This window comes from Podarcis filfolensis, assembly GCF_964270895.1.
Source record: "Podarcis filfolensis genome assembly, chromosome: 6".
Classification (NCBI taxonomy): domain Eukaryota; kingdom Metazoa; phylum Chordata; class Lepidosauria; order Squamata; family Lacertidae; genus Podarcis; species Podarcis filfolensis.
Window position 1 is genome coordinate 3,603,491 of NC_139609.1, and position 17,780 is coordinate 3,621,270.

Here is a 17,780-nt window from a genome sequence, read left to right on the forward strand (position 1 = left end):
TTTCATGTCTAACAGGGGAGGAACACCTCTGTCTCTTTAAATCCCTCGGAGGCAGAGTGAGGTTGTGCTGCAACTCCAACAAATGGGCCTCAAGCTTTTGGTGAAGGTTATTCACCTGCATGGAAATCCCATTTATGCTCTTAAAGATGCAGCGCAGGGTCCTGGTTATTAATTGGAAATGATCGAATCCCATGCCCAGGGCCGACTCGGACTCCCCCTTCGAGTTGGCTCTCACTTCTTTGTCATTATCCTTAGCATTACTCGTTGCCTTCGAGTTCACCCCCTCCACTTCTATGTCGGCTGCGAGGTCAATTAAAGGACTAAAACGATTGTAAGTTTCAACCGTGTAGCTATCTTCCTCGTTATTTCTGCTACAGTTAAAAAAGAAAGAATCAATCTTGGACTGTTTGGGCCTCGGGGGAGGAATTGCCTCATCCAGGTCCCTTGGCCGCTTGCCATGGCCCATAGTGGAGATAGGAGAAATATCCGCAGTAATTAGAAATATCTTAATGCACCTTAGAGAGTGTTGTAGGAGGCAGGGGAGTGGTAAGTAAAAAAATTGGTAGAGTTCGTTGCTTACTTACAATTCTCAGTCAAGAGGACACCGGAGCAGAAAGGAGAGCAAAAGTGAAGAAAATCCAAGCTCATAAAAACTGATAAAAAGCTAAGAAAAACTGATAAAAATAATAAAAACAGCATCAACTGATGCGGAGCTCAAGTCGACGCTACTACTAACGACGACGCCATCTTGCTGCACCTTGTTCTTGGCTATCTTGTCCAAATTGTAAGCCTCCCTTATTTGAAAATAATGAAGCCAATCTCGCACTTTGTCTTTTAGTTTCTCAAACTCTGCAATTTCAATTTGTCTCCTTCTTGTTCTAAAAACTCCCAATATTTCGGCCATTTGGTCTCCATATTGAGCTTTTTCTGAGCCTTTGCTTCCATCGGTGATAACCACCTTGGGGTTTTATTTTCAAGTAAGTCTTTGTATCTTGTCCAGACATTGAACAATGCTTTCCTGACAATATGGTTTTTAAATGCTTTATGTGCTTTGACCTTATCATACCACAAATATGCATGCCACCCAAATACATTATTGAAACCTTCTAAGTCCAAAATGTCTGTGTTCTCAAGAAGCAGCCATTCTTTCAACCAGCAAAATGCTGCTGATTCATAGTAAAGTTTAAGATCTGGCAGGGCAAATCCACCTCTTTCTTTTGCATCAGTTAGTATTCTGAATTTTATTCTAGGCTTCTTGCCCTGCCAGACAAATCTAGAAATATCTCTCTGCCACTTCTTGAAACAGTCCATTTTGTCCAAAATTTGCAGTGTTTGAAACAAAAACAACATTCTTGGCAATACATTCATTTTTATCACAGCAATGCGGCCTAGCAATGAAAGCTTCAAATTTGACCATATTTCTAAATCTTTTTTGACTTCCACCCAACACTTTTCATAGTTGTGTTTAAATAAATTTACATTCTTGGCTGTCATATTAACCCCCAGGTATTTCACTTTCTTAACCAATGTTAGGCCTGTCTCCTTCTGAAACCTCTCTCTCTCAATCACTGTTAGATTTTTCTCTAGAACCTTGGTTTTTAACTTATTCAACTTAAATCCTGCAACCTGACCAAATTCTTGAATCAATTCCAATACTCTTTCAGTACTAGATTCTGGCTCCTGTAATGTCAATACTAGATCATCTGCAAATGCTTTCAATTTGTACTGTTTAGCTCCGACCTGTATACCCTTAACCAGTTGGTCCCTTCTAATCATATTTAAAAGAACCTCCAGGACCGATATAAAAAGCAATGGGGAAATTGGGCAACCTTGTCGTGTCCCTTTCTCTATCTTAAATTCCTCCGTCACCACATTATTAACAATTAGTTTGGCCTTTTGTTCAGAATATATTGTGCCTATACCATTTCCAAAACCTTGACCAACCCCCATCCCTTGTAGATTCTTTTTCATAAAACTCCAGGAAATGTTGTCAAAAGCTTTCTCCGCGTCCACAAATATCAAAACTGCCTTAGTATTGATGTTCACTTGTAATTTTTCTAAGATATTAATTATATTTCTTGTATTATCAGACAAGTGTCTACCCGGGAGAAAGCCTGCTTGATCTTTATGTATCTCTTCCATTAGTACTTTTTAAAATCTTTTAGCCAAAATATCTGCAAAAAAATTGTAATCCGGTAATGGCGGACTCCCTCTGATTCAGACGGACTAGCTCCGCGGAAATTGGGTCTGTACCGCTACGGCGAAGCGGAGACCCCTTAAAAATCACAGGCGGGTGAAGCCTGTGAACATGGGACTCAGCGGGCACCTTTAGCGCCCCCCCAATTCGCAAGGGAACCCGACTACGGGCTCCGGAGCGAGCGGGGTGAGTGGCGCGGTGCTGAGAGTTAACTGCTTCTTCCTCGGAGCGAAGCCGCACAGCCGTTACCGGAGAGTGCTGACTTTTTCCTGTGACAATTCGACTTTAAAACAACTACCTGTGAGTAGGATAAATTGAAAAAGGGAAGGAAAAAAAGGTCTGATTTGGCACCGAAGCGGGAAGGTATAAACAGGAAGTCCGCCTTCCACTTTTTGTAACTGGATTAAAGCAAAGAAGTCGCAAGTTAAAGCTTTGGAAGTTGATCAGAAAGGACTAAAATTCCAACACCAAAATAAGCGATTCCCCCCTCGGTTGCAGGAGAGGAGGGGGGAGAGGTTTAGACTTTATTTGCCTGCAAGAGAGAGGGAAGGAAAAAAAAATCTACTGCTCAAAACCTGGGAACGGGCTGCCAAAGAACAATAAGACTGCCGTATTGTGGGGAAACGCAACCCCCCCCCTGGGAACCGGGGCGACTGAAGAGAGAGCCTGGTGAAAGGAGTCGGAGATTTTGACAGCTGTCAAAATAGCTGTCAAAGTCGAAAAGCGGAGTGGATTTTATTATGAGAACTTGGCTGGTTAAATTTGATACAATTTGATACAACTTGTTAAAATTTGGATACAAAATGGCGAATATGGATAACAAATTGACTTTTGGATTAGAGGAAACAAAGTCACAACAATCCCCCTTGAGGAGCTTCGGGACATTACAAGGATTGGGAAAGTGGAAAAACACCAATGGAACTTTACAGGACTGGTTATCTTCTGGGAAAGCTGCAAAACGGAAATAACATCTCGTCTTCAGGGTGTTTTCTTTTTTGTTTTTTTTAAAGGAGACAATAGATTTTTCTATTGAAGAAAGGAAGGGACTGAACGTAAGGTTTTGCCCCTGAATAACAACTATCCCTGCAGACTTACCAAACTTTCGAATTACAACGTTTTAGCAGCGGAACAAAGGGAAATTAGACTACAACCTGGAAAGAACAACGGAGGGAGTTCTATTACAGTTTTATTAAAGACTGAAGTTAAAGTTTTGAAAAATAATGATAATAATAATAATTTTGATTTTCAAAAAAAATTTATTTTTAATTTTAAAAAGAAATAGCCAGCAAGGAGTTGGGGAAAAGTTGTGATTTATGGCCTTAAGAATTCCAGGCAGACACTAGGGGTTGATGGTCAGGGGGAAATTAAACCGGAGACAGGGGGGGGAGAACTAAAACTCCAAAGGCTTGCCAACTTTGTTATTTTTTGCTGAATTGGTCTATTATTCATTATATTTTTTTTATTTTCTACCTTTTCTGTTTCTATTATCTGGGGTGCTTCTTTTATTAAAAAATGGAAATTGTGGAATGACATGGGGTGGGTCTTGGGGAAAGAACACTGGGTTTTTTTCTTTTTTTTTTTTTTATTATTATTATTAAGGGTAAAACAAATTAAGTTTCAATTTGAATGGGGAACTTGTTTGGCCAACAATATGAAAGGGGAATATGGTAGGGGTGGGGGAAGGGGGGAGTCCCGTAAAGTGATATTTTTTGTATTTTTGAAAAATTTTAATAAATATTATTTAAAAAAAAAAAAAAGACTGCCGTATTGTGAAAAGCGCTTTTTGACAGCTAGCTGCAAGGGAGATACATTGTATTGGGTTGTCTCCTTCTGATTGTAGAAAAAGGGGGAAGTAATTGAAGCATATGAAAAGTAACCGAAATTGAGACTGTTTTTTCACATGGTGAAATGGGGGCTTAAAAAGTGCTACTTTTTAACAACAAGTATAGACGGTTACTGTGTCCCCCTAGAGGAAGTTTCTGAATTGGTTGCAACAATCAGGCCAGGGGAATTTTCCACTTCAAAACAAATTGTGGCCGTGGGACTGACCTTGGGCTGAAGTGTTATGGCAGATGGAAAAGAAAAAACAGACCCACTCCAAGAGAAAATAACGAGGTCTGGGAAATCCTGGCAGCAGCGAAGACCATCAACATCTGGCCCTTCTGCCTCATCTGCGGTTGCATCTATACAACCCAAGTCAAAAGGTATGTCATCTGAAGAAGCCTTAGCACTTGCATTAGGTAAGATAAATGAATCACTGGAAAAGTTAAGTAAAGTGCTGGAAGCATCAACTAAAATTGACCAAAACACTATAAGTATTAATAATTTGTGACAGAAGGTGAATACTAACAAAGAAACTATTGAGAAATTGCTACAGGAATCTACTCTGACTCGACAGACCGCTGAAGAAGCTAAGGAAAAAGCAGCCGCAGTAGAGGAGAAGATACCAGGTATACAGAGGCAATTGGAGGATCACAGGTTGACTTTTTCTATGATTGAACTTAAGGAGAAACAAGCGAACTTGAGGATCAGAGCTGTGCCGGAATTAGAGAAGGACAGTCTGGCAGACTTTCTTATGCAGGAATTTGCAGACTTTTGGGATTTGGATTTGAAGAAAGAAGAATTTAAGATTGTGAGTGCCTTTAGGCTTGGAAGAGGAGGGAAGAAGAATAGAGTAAGAGATTGCCTGATTACCCTCCGATCTAAAGAAGAGAGAGATAAAATATTGGGTTGGCACTATCAGAAGACCTTGGTAATACTGCAGTCAAGAGTGGAAATATTCAAAGATATCCCGAAACATCTTTTGGACCTTAGGTCCAGCTATGGAGACCTGGTTGTCCTGCTGAGAAGGAACAGAATCATCTTCAGGTGGGAATTCCCTCAAGGCCTATCTTTTAGCTTTAAAGGAAGGAAAATAAAAATGAGATCAGTTGAGGATAAAGAAAGGTTTTTGAGTAACTACGAAGAGGATCTGCAGAAGGAACTTGGAAAAGAGCCAGGAGCATCGGACAGAAGATCACCAGATAGAGGACTAGAGCAAAGAGTACTGGACAAAAGATCACCAATAGTGGACATAGCAACGCTATCCTTTGGATTGGACTGCCCAGTGAAGGCGATACTAACACCACCGACAGAACAAGAGCAAGTATTGGGCGCAGTTGGAGGAAAATCAGTGTAACTACATCATGGCTCTGCAACTATTAAGCTGGAACATTAATGGACTTAACTCCCCTCGAAAGAGGAAAAGGGTCTTTCATTTATTAAAAAAGGAACAACTGGACTTGATCTGCCTATAGGAAACACATGTGATAAGGCTACATAGGAAAGTATTGATTAATAAAAGATTGGGCCAAGAGTTTATCTCATCGGACAAAGTTAAAAAAAGAGGAGTAGTAATCTACGCAAAGGAGAGCCTGTCACCGAAATTCATATTTAAAGATGATCAAGGAAGATTTGTGGCAATTGAAATTCAAATAGAAGGAGAGAAGTTTTTGATAGTAGGCGTTTATGCACCAAATGAGGGAAAATCAGACTTTTTTTAAAAGTTGCATGAGACTTTGATGGACTATTTGGATTATAATATGATCATGATTGGGGATATGAATGGAGTGGGGTGTAAGGGAGTCTAGTGAAGTTCTGTTTTCCCCCATGTATATGTACTACTGAGTAATCCAGGGCTGTCTCTGCCTTTCTGCATCGGGAGTAAGGCTCATGGGACTCAGCAAGCAGGCGTAGGATTGTGCTGTGAAGGCCTGGAGACCAGGGGGTGCCAACTTGAATAAAATATTAGGTGGGGGACCAGGTAAACCCCATCCTGTGTAATCGATCACATGACATGGTGCACACACACCATTTGAATGGCAATGCCCATCAACTTTGGGGAAAGGAGGGCCCCCTCAAATATTTTATTGGGGGCGCTGAAGGGACCTTGGTTCCTAGGAGTTGGCTCCTATGCTAGAGGCAGGGAGAAAGGGCTAGCATCTCTTGTATTTTTAAAAAAATAATTTTTATTGAGTTTTCCACTTAAATCATATTCACATTTTGTTACATAATTCTATGACTTAATATATTACTCTGTAAGAGCATCGACCTCCTTCCCTCCCTCTTTCTGACTTCCACATAACTTTCCATTTTCTTCGCATTTCTATAAGCACTTATTTACCCTTGTCAAATTATAATATTTCACCTTATTATCGGTAAATCAGTTCCTTACATTTACATTACAGAGCATTTCAATTCAAGCCTACAAACATTTTCAAATGTTTACAATTTTCTTTCATATAAAATATAAATTTGTTCCAGTCCTTACGAAACAGTTCGTCATGCTGATTCCGGATCTTCCCCGTCAACTTGGCCATCTCTCCGTACTCCATCATCTTGACCTGCCAATCTTCCAGTGTTGGAAGTTCCTGCTGCTTCCATTTCTGAGCCAGAAGTGTCCTGGCAGCCGTTGTGGCATGACATACACATGTTTACATCACTTTTATGTATTTCCTCACCAATTAAGCCTAATTAAAATGCCTCTGGTTTTTTATTAAAATTATATTTCAAAACCTTTTTTAACTCGTTGTATATTATGTCCCAGAAGGCTTACACTTTAGAACAAGTGGGTTAGCATCTCTTGTAACTCACATTCACTTTCACCTTGTGTGCACAGTGAAATCATCGTGGGTTTTTAGCTGTTTTTCTGTTTTACAAAGACATCAGGGCAGTTAATTACCAGGGACAAACACTGGCAAACAGGCTAATAACAAAAAAGAAAAAAGAAAATTCCATTAAAATTCCATTTAAAAAAGAAAATTCCATTAAGACCTTTTCATAGTACATTACACTAAAAAGCAAGAAAAATACTAAGTCCTCTTTCACAGATAAATCTTAACTTGCCCCACACACAATTTCCCAACATAGGAATAGTGTGAGTGGAGGCTGGGTGCACCACACTGGAGACCCCAGGGGGAGTAGCAGGGGAATCTGATCCTTTGCTTCCACACAAGGGTGACAGGCCAAATCATCTGTCAGGATAGCTATGGTGGCCACAATTTCACTGAAAACCCGATGTCTTAGGATTAACAACAAAGCAACGGCAAACACCTGCTAAAGACCCCCTGAGATGTTTGGCAGTGAAAACCCCACATTTCATGGCACCCCCAAAAATGAGCCTTTGGCGCCCTAACTCATGGGATCCCAGTTTCTCCAAAAGTCAGACGTTGTCTGATTCACTCCAAAGCGGTGCCAAACACCCAGAGAATGCCCCCTGCAAGGTTTGGGGGTGAAAACACTACGTTTCACATCGCCCCACAAAATGAGCCCTCGACGCCGTAACCCACATGGTTGTCAGGGGCTGGACTGAGGAGGAATGGTGGGAGCCCCCCCCCCCAACTCTTGAGGACCTGCTCCACAACTCCAGTTTATAAAGATTATAATCCAAGTTAACGAGATCTTCTTGCAATTAGAGGTCAAGAGATATGTAAAAGTCAGTGCTTTATATGATTCAGCCACATGGTGGAGCAATACACAAAGATTAAAGAAGCCATGATAGCCAGCTCTGAAAAGCTGGGATGGTTTGTGTCTTCAAAGGCATGGCAGTGTGGCTTGAAGTTAATGACTTGTAACACCTCACAGTCATCATCATAATATAATAATAATAATTTATTATTTATACCCAGCCATTCTGGGTGGCTTCCAACAAAATATTAAAATAAAATAGTCTGTCAAACATTAAAAGCTTCCCAGAACAGGGCTGCCTTCAGATGTCTTCTAAATGTCAGGTAGCTGTTCATCTCTTTGACGTCTGGTGGGAGGGGGTTCCACAGGGCAGGCACCACTACCCTGTAACTTGGCTTCTCGCAGGCAGGGAACCGCCAAAAGGCCCTCAGCGCTGGACCTCAGTGTCCAGGCAGAACGATGGGGGTGGAGGCGCTCCTTCAGGTATACTGGGCCGAGGCCGTTTAGGGCTTTAAAGGTCAGCACCAACACTTTGAATTGTGCCCGGAAACGTACTGGGAGCCAATGTAGGTCTCGGGGGCCACTCCCAGTCACCAGTCTAGCTGCCGCATTCTGGATTAGTTGTAGTTTCTGGGTCACCTTCAAAGGTAGCCCCACCTAGAGCGCATTGCAGTAGTCCAAGCAAGAGATAACTAGAGCATGCACCACTCCAGTGAGACAGTCTGTGGGCAGGTAGGGTCTCAGCCTGCGTACCAGATGAAGCTGGTCAACAGCTGCCCTAGACACAGAATTGACCTGCGCCTCCATGAACACCATGAACTGAAAGGTCCTGGGGGCGTTACCCTGAGCCTCAGCCACAAGGAATGCGCAGCAGCAGAAAATGGTAACGCTGTTCTAGGTTGCATCTATGGAAGTCCAGGGTCCTGATGAAACGAAGTCAAAGGCCTACTCTCTCCTACCTTGGCCAGGCCACACCTGGAGTCCTGTGTCCAGTTCTGGGCACCATCATTTATGAAGGGTGATGACAAGCTGGAATGTGTGCAGAGGAGGGCAACCAAGACAATCAAGGGTCTGGAAACTAAGATTGAAGAGAAACACTTGAAGGAGCTGGGTAGGTTTGGCCTGGAAAAGAGGAAACTGAGAGGAGATCTGACAGCCATCTTCAAATATCTTAAGGGCTGTCACATGGAAGAGGGAACAAGCTTGTTTTCTCCTGCTCTAGACGGTAGGACTCGAACCCATGGATTCAAGTTATAAGAAAGGAGATTCCAACTAAACATTCATAAAAACTTTCTGACAGTAAGGGCTGTTTGGCGTTGGAACAGATTCCCACGAGAGGTGGTGGACTCTCCTTCCTTGGAGGTTACTAAGCAGAGCTTGGATGGCCGTCTGCCATGGATGCTTTTGCTGAGATTCCTGCATCACAGGGGGTTGGACTAGATGACCCTTGGTGTCCCTTCCAGCTATAAGTTTCTATGATTCTATGAAACTGATCTGGATTATTGACAGCCATCCACCAGTTTCATATGCAAAACTGCCTCCCACCCCACTCCCTTACTGATTAATATATATAAAAAATACATTGAAGTAGACAAATAATAACTTACAAAAAGGATCAATAAACGTGTCACCTTTATTATATAAACTGTTATCATAATCACATGTCAAAATTTCTTTTGTGAATGAAATAAAATGGTTTCAATCAGTTTTTAATAACCAACAATCAAATGTAGAGCTTGGGGTACAGCTTAGATCAATTCCCCAGATGTTCAGTGTCCAGGGGTTCAGTGCCTGGCACCCAGAAGCTCATGGCAAAGGGGAGTCTGGCACCAAGAAACTCATAACATTTCACTTCCTTGCAACCTAAGGAAAGCTGTTGATTGGCAGAACACACTGGGCAGAAACAGAAAGAAACAGGGGGATGAGGAGGTCTAAGGGTGAAGTCCTGCTCCTGTCCATCCTAATACTGGACAGATTATTACAGGATGTTGAGAAGGGTCATTTTTTACTATTAATTGAGAAACAGCAGCCATAGTCTAGGCCAGGAGTGTTTTTCCTTGGTGACACCGCCATGTTGAAAAGTGTGTGTTTGCAAGGTGTTTCCTGTCCTGTCCAGAAATGCACTGTGCTGGATGAAGCCAGCTCTAGATCTTTCCTAAATAAATAAAATAAAAACCCACTGGAAGATATATTTGAAAAATTAATGTTAAGGGGAACAATGCACATTGTTAAGCAAGGTAGCTAAAGCAACAGGGTCAGGGCCTCCATTGTGACACTCCCCCTGCTGAGTGACTTGGCTGAGGACTTTGGGAAGAGCAACTATTTGAGGATAGTTCAGGAGAAATGAGGTGGTTTGTGAGAAGTAATGATGTTTTCCGGCAAAATGAAGATTTCTTCTTCTTGCGTGTAAGTAGGATGTCTAATTCTTTCTGCATTCTGCTTCTTTTGCTCTCCCTCAAGATTTAGAAACATAGGGCAGTAAGGCAGATCTGGAAAAAGCCTAGGTAAAGGTCAGGTACCCCTGACCATTAGGTCCAGTCGCGGACGACTCTAGGGTTGCGTGCTCATCTCGCTCTATAGGCTGAGGGAGCCGGCGTACAGCTTCCAGGTCATGTGGCCAGGATGACTAAGCCGCTTCTGGCAAAACCAGAGCAGTGCACGGAAAGGCTGTTTACCTTCCCGCCAGAATGGTACCTACTATATTTTTCGCTCTATAGGACGCACCGGACCATAGGAGGGGGAGAACAGGGGGAAAAAAATCTCCCCCTCTCTGCTCAGCATCCCTTCAGCGAAGCGGCAGGAGAAACGGAGCCCCTTCCATTTCTTCTCCCACTTCAATGAAGGGGTGCTGCGCAGCTCTCCCTCTCTGCTCAGCGCCCCTTCAGCGAAGCGGTAGGAGAAACGGAGCCCCTTCCATTTCTCCTCCCGCTTCTCTGAAGGGGTGCTGCGCAGAGAGGGAAAACTGTGCAGCGCCTCTCCAGCGAAGCATAGCCTGGAGAGCAAGAGGGATCGGTGTGCACTGACCCCTCTCACTCTCCAGGCTTCAGGCGGCTATCCGCAAGCCTTCGGAGCACAGTGGGAACTCCTGCTGCGCTCCGAAAGCTTGCGGATAGCTGCCTGAAGCCAATGGAGTGCAGCCTTTGAAGCCTCCGCAGAGCAGCGGGGTGAAGGCACCCCACTGCCCTGCGGAGGCTTTGCGCAGCCATCCCCAAGCTAGAACAGTGAGACGGAGCGCTGCGCAGCACTCCTTCTCCCTGTTCTGGCTTTGGGCTTAGCTGCACAGCCTGCATTCACTCCATAGGGCACACACACATTTCCCCTTAATTTTTTTTTAAATAACATAATTTTTATTAGCAAACCAATCAAATCACATTAGTTCCAAATTACAAAACCGAGTTTTAAATTTTTGTTGGGGGTACCCATGCTTCGAGCTCAGAAAGGGATCCAATCATCTCTTATTTCTGCTGCTTTGATCATTTCCCCTTAATTTTTGGAGGGGAAAAAGTGCGTCCTATAGAGCGAAAAATACGGTATTTATCTACTTCCACTTTGTGCTTTCGAACTGCTAGGTTGGTGGGAGCTGGGACCGAGCAGTGGGAGCTCACCGCGTCGCGGGGATTTGAACTGCCGACCTTCTGATCAGCAAGCCTTAGGCTCTGTGGCCACCCGTGTCCCTACGGAAAAAGCCTATCGCAGACCAAATCCCCCTCCCAAACCTGGCAGCAAAATCTCTCACTTTCTCAGTCCCCTTAATTACTGTACTAAGCTAACAAGGAGAACTTGAGGAGAAGAGGGTCTGTGAGACTTCTTTATACAAAGTGAACTGCTCAGAAACAGACCCAAAAGACCAGCACATAAAGAGTAAAGAACGGGAGATTTTATCTTAAATATATTGGAAATCTTTCTCATTATACATAACCATAAGCGAAGATTTCTCTAACAAGTACCAGTAAGAAAAGGAAGACAGATTCAAATTTCACTCTGCAGCAGCAGTAGTAGCCCATTAAAAGAAGCGGAATTCAAGGACTTAACTTGTTTTTTACTTTGAAGTGGCGTGAACCCAGCGAAAGAGACTGAGTTAAAAGACTTGGATTGTCAGCGCTGTTTGTGGTAAAAGAGTGGAAGTTACTGGAAAACAAAGGTAAAAGAGAAGGCAACACTTTTAATATTGAACTTATATTAAACACTAACCTATAAAGGTGGCAAAGATGGCGTAGCATGGTCTAGGAGAAACGGCTGGACTAATTGGAGAATCGGGAAGAGAAGAAAAGCGGCGACAGGAGGGTGGAACTGGACAAAAGAGGAGAGGGACTATAAAATTAAATATAAGCATATTTAGTTTGAGGAGGTAGTTTGTGAGAAAGGAAATACGTTTTCTGGTGTAATGAAGAGACTTTCTTCACATAAAGTATAAGTAGGATTCCTAATTCCTTCTGCATTCTGTTTCTTTTACTATCCCTCAAGATTCAGAAACGTAGGGAACCATGTCATGGTTAGATTAGTTTATAAAGATTGGCTGCGTGAGCTGCTGGTCTCCAGCTGTCACATGCCAAAGATCCATCCCCTGGTCTGTGAGGAGGAGGAGGAAGAGATATTGGGAGAGAAATGGGAGGATGAAGTGATGGTTATCAAGATCAGAAGGAATCTTTAGTGAAGGTGAAAACAATTTATGTAAGACCAAGCGACCAGGGGATGGATGCCACCGATGCCAATATAGATGGTGAGAGATGGTGATCTTTGTTCTTGAGGAACAGGGAGGCCAGAGAGAATCTGGATCACTGGGATGGGGGGAGGCAGCTCCCTGATTCAAGAAGAGTTCAGGGATGGGATGAGGAAGGGAGGAAGGGAGAATAACGCAAGCCACCTGGAGATCCTTGCAGGAAAGATGGGTCATCAATGTAATAATCAATGAAAAAATTAAGAATTTTTTTCTCTTCATTTCTCTTCCAGGCAGCGATAGCAGTGAGGCCAGCAACTCCAGTACAGCTCTACCCCGCTCCAAGACCCAGTTCTCCCTTCGCCCAAAACCCAAGTATCTAAATAAATAAATAATAGGGACGCGGGTGGCACTGTGGGTTAAACCACAGAGCCTAGGACTTGCCTATCAGAAGGTCGGCGGTTCGAATCCCCACGACGGAGTGAACTCCCGTTGCTCAGTCCCTGCTCCTGCCAACCTAGCAGTTCGAAAGCACGTCAAAGTGCAAGTAGATAAATAGGTAACGCTCTGGCGGGAAGGTAAAGGGCGTTTCCGTACGCTGCTCTGGTTCAGAAGCAGCTTAGTCATGCTGGCCACACGACCCGGAAGCTGTACATGACCGGTCTGCCAATAAAGCGAGATGAGTGCCGCAACCCCAGAGTCGGCCACGACTGGACCTAATGGTCCGGGGTCCCTTTACCTTTATATATTTCAGAAACACTATGAGTCTCCAGTGTGGTCTCTCGTCACAAGGAAACAGACTTTATAAAGAGGCAACCTTTCAAACTTCTTATAAATGGAAACTGGGGAAAGCCCCCTCCAAAAGAATAGACTGTGCCCAGTGACTAGCTGATCCACATGCCTGTTCAGTTGACACTCGAGATGCCTACTCAGTTGTTCTCAAAGGCTGTGGAAAGAGAGAATGGCCAGTGTGGCAGGCTGTGCAAGCTGCTGGCCTCCTGCTGTTGTGCCCCTAAAATCCACCCCCTGATCTGCGAGGAGGAGGAGGAAGAGATATTATAAGAGAAATGGAATGAGGAAGTAAATATAATTAAAGAAAGGGAGAATAGCGTAAGCCACCTGGAGATCCTTGAAGGAAAGATGGGTTGTCAACATAATAATAAATGGAAAGATTCAAAATCTTTTCTCTTCTTTTCTCTTCCGGGCAGCGACAGCAGTGAGGCCAGCAACTCCAGCACAGATCTCCCTCCCGACCAAGACCCAGTCCCCCCCTTCCCCACAAACCCAAATAGAAAAATAATAAAAAAATCATTATTATTATTCTAATCAAGTTCCTTTACAAGCATGCTATTCTGTGATCATCCTTTTATCCTAGGTGGTGCTTTTTCCTACGTTTGTGAGCATGAGTGGAAATCCTGAGTCTCGCTGCAGGAGTCGACAGTTTGGCTCCTTCCCTTGTTGTTGCTCCTAGATGGAACTGAGCATGTGCAAAGACAAGACAGAGACTTCCAAACTGGATCAATAAACGTGGCACCCGTTGTCTGAAAACCACTGTCCTAATCACATGCCAGATTGTCTTTTGTAAATGAAATAAAATTCTTTCAAATAGTTTTTTAATGTTGGCATTTGTCTGTCTTGAGAAGCAATGGAGTGCACCTCCGGGGGTGAGGTCAAAAGTCAAGCAACGGTGTCAGCAGTCCCAAAATGACCTCTCCAGGGAGCAAGACTGGGCAGTGTGTCTGGAGGTCCTGGGCTTCCCAGATGGCCTTGCAGATGTGTCTCCAAGGAAAGCAGAGTTAGTGACCAGTTGGGCTGCAGGAGTTGTCAAAAGGGGTTGTAAACGGCGCCATCCAACCGCCTGAGGGACTCCACTCCAGATTTGGGTAGGGTTTACTTCTTAGCCTTTTCAGCTCCCAAAGATATCCCACAAGGCAAATTAGGATCAGAGTTTTCCTTCTCCTCGATGGGCTATCTTTATAGGTAGATGAGCCCCATCTGCCCCTCACTTCCCTCCACAGCATTGCAGAAACCACCTTCTTGACCACTGGGCCCACGCTTGGTCTTGTCCCCTCAATCTGCTGGAGCCTGTCTTTGCACACAGAGGAAGTTCCTGTGCATTTGAGACTCCTTGGCTGCCCTCACCTGGTTTAGGTGGCCAGTCAAAGCCGGTCCCAGGATGTGGCCTCTGTCACATGCTGACCGTTTCTAGGAGCAAGAGAACAAACTTTTTATTAAAGAATGGAAATGGTTTAATGAATAGTTACAAACTGTAAACAGATAACAACATTGGCAGGATTATTGGAATAACCTGCAGTTTAATAAGATTATATATTTAAAGCAGATGCATAAATGAAGAAATTAAGGTAATTTGGATATGCATAAGATATGAAGAATCAGTTTAAGGAACTGCAGAAAGAGGGGGGAGGAAGTCAAGTTTTGAAATGTTACAATGACTGCAAAATTATTGAAATGTATAAACTTGAAAATCATATTTAAAAAAAAAAAAAAATTCACCAAAAATCAGACGTCATCTGTTTCATTCCCAACTGGAGCCAAAGGGCACAGGCCTGGCCAGGACAGCTTTCCAGTGATAGCTTCTGGGGGTGACGAGACATGTGAGCCTCACCTCCTCCCCAAGCTAGCGAGCCCCACCTGGGCTGTGGGTCCTTTCCTTCCGTCCCTCCCAACTGACAGTTGTTAGTTCTGGAATCCTGAGCTTGAGGGGGGGTACGCCCATTTCGCCCCGTGGGACACTCACCACCCCTTAGCCATCGGCCTTTGGTGCTGCAGCAGTGATGGCTTTGGTCCCTGAAAGAGCATGCAAGATCTCTCCCAAATCTCAATACATATTTTGCTCTCCTAGACATCTTGCAAGACTTCAATGAGATCTCACAAGATCTTGCAGGAAATCTCCAATCTGTTTACCTGCAAGCACACACCTTTAATTTTTTTTTCTTATTTAATACAAATTTCTCAATCTAACAGATTTGCACATAGGATTCTGTATCACATGAAATGGCACATTTGTTTTGTTCTATTGTTACATTATTTGTGGCCTTCTAACACTTTGGGAGAAGCCTTCTCTCCCTTTTCCCTTTAAAAATGAGGATCTATGCTTTACACTCAGCAGGAAGGTCCATTTAAAAGGAAACATGTAGTTGTTTTGCTGCTGCTTTTTTGTGTTCTCAGGTGTCCAAGTTAGCCTCCTGGCCCTGCTCCTCCAATATGCCACAGCAACATCCCCCACTAGGAATCCCTACTTGGGCTTTCATTGGCCATCAGCAATATCCGGTGGAGCCAGGTGGAGAGAAATGCCCCATCTTGCCCATCTTTGGGGTTTCAAGAGGTATAGCCTCTGTGCATGTACAGAATTCATGATTCAGCAAATCTATTAGACCATTGAAAGAGTTATTTCCTCTGATTCAATTACCAAAGGAAGAAAGCAGGATTGGCTTTTCTCACCAGGGACACAAGGAAGGGGAAGGTGTATGTTTAAGAAATCAAATTCCCCAAGGGCTGAAACTCTGTTCAGCCAATTAAAAAACCCAAATTCTCTCAGGAGAGTGCTTCATATCTGGCGGGCAGGGCTTGTGTGCTTTGCTCATGATCCCTTGGATGTCCTGAGGCTGTTAGAGCAGCAGCCGTAAGTCTTGGGGCTCTGGGAGTGAGACATTGTCCTCAGAAGGCAAATAGTAACTGAGGTTCCCTTTTCTCTCCCTTTTTTGGCCCTGAACAAGGAGCTGGCCAGTTCAGGGCCTCAATGGGAGAGAAAAGCGGGGCCAGCACTTGTGCTCAAATGAGCTTTCATATGCTGTCATCCTGCTCCACACTCACATTCCAAAATATCTGCATGCTCACCTATCCAAGAGGTGGTTGGTCTTGGGCTGTGGGGTCCCAGAAGGCAGAATAAGTTGAGAAGCAAAGCCCAAGAAGTTTGAGGCATCCTCTTCGCATCCACCCAAACCCAATCTAAACAGCTTTGCTCTAGAACCAGCCCCTCCCTTCAGTTCTGTTCAGTTAAGAATGTCAGTTAAGAGGGACCACCTGTATTATCTTGATTCTTGCCTGAGGTCATAATGGGCATGCACACTGGTATCTGTTTACCTGTAAGCACACACCTTTAGTTTATCTTTTTAAAAATAAAAATAAAATACAAGTTTCTCAATCTACCAGCTTTGCACAAAACAGCAGCCGTTTTGTGATCCATGGCACTGAAAACCCCACGTTTTATGGTGCCCCCCCCCCAAAATGAGGCTTCAGTGCCCTAACCCACAGGGTCACGATTTCTCCAAAGGTCCAGTGTCACCTGATTCACTCCAAAGCAGCACCAAACACCCAGAGAATGCCCCCTGCAACATTGTGTGTGTGTGTGTGAAAACACTACATTTCCAATTGTTAGAGTGGCATACAAAGGATGAACAAGTTAAATCAGTGATGATTGATTGGGCAAGACATGTAGGACATAACATAATGTTTGAGGATTGGGAAAGATTGTGGAAGAAAGGGGTCAAGTTCACTGCATGTACTGTACTAAAGGAAAACATAATGAAAATGATGTATAGATGGTATCTGACCCCTGTTAAATTAGCAAAGATTTATCATAACTGTGATAACCATTGCTGGAAATGTAAAGAAAAGGAAGGTACCTTCTATCATATGTGGTGGACCTGCCCCAAGGTGAAAGACTTCTGGGAAAAGATTTATAATGAATTGAAAAAATGTTGAAATATATGTTTATAAAGAAACCAGAGGCCTTTCTTCTTGGAATAACAGGTTTGGAATTGCCCCCAAAAGATGTTAAATTATTTTTGTATGCCACAACTGCAGCAAGAATTTTATTAGCTAAGAATTGGAAAACGCAAGAAGTACCAGCAGTGGAAGAATGGCAGATGAAGATGATGGATTTTTCGGAGCTAGCAGATCTGACTGGAAGAGTCCCTGACCCGAAGGAGGAGGAGTATCAGGAAGAATGGACGAAATTTAATGACTATTTAGTTAAATATGTTAAGTTAAATTAATTGGAAAAAGCTTGCACATAGCAGATAGGCTTAGGATTTAAATATGTAATATGTGATGAATTAATATGTTTAATACTGAACTGGGAAGTAAGAAAGCTGTTAAGTGATTAAGTTAATTTTATAAGAATATTGATTTGGAAACCCGTTAAAATGATATGCACTGAAATCCAACCAGGGGGATACGAGGAAGTCACTTAACAATGTTAATTAGATTAGTCTTAATAAGGTTATGGGACGCGGGTGGCGCTGTGGGTAAAACCTCAGCGCCTAGGACCTGCCGATCGTATGGTCGGCGGTTCGAATCCCTGCGGCGGGGTGAGCTCCCGTCGTTCGGTCCCAGCTCCTGCCCACCTAGCAGTTCGAAAGCACTCTTAAGTGCAAGTAGATAAATAGGTACCGCTTTATAGCGGGAAGGTAAACAACGTTTCCGTGTGTTGCGCTGGTGCAGGCTCGCCAGAGCAGC

General features: G+C 43.5%; 1 long non-coding RNA gene across 1 annotated transcript; it reads right to left on the reverse strand.

Annotated features, from left to right (window-relative positions):
* Positions 1-13,606: 13,606 nt before the first annotated feature.
* LOC310764942 lies at positions 13,607-17,520 on the reverse strand. The gene is made up of 2 exons (XR_014549376.1): positions 16,158-17,520; positions 13,607-14,504 (listed from the first exon to the last, which is right to left on the reverse strand). It is a non-coding gene; the product is annotated as an uncharacterized lncRNA (long non-coding RNA).
* Between the last annotated feature and the right edge of the window lie 260 nt (positions 17,521-17,780).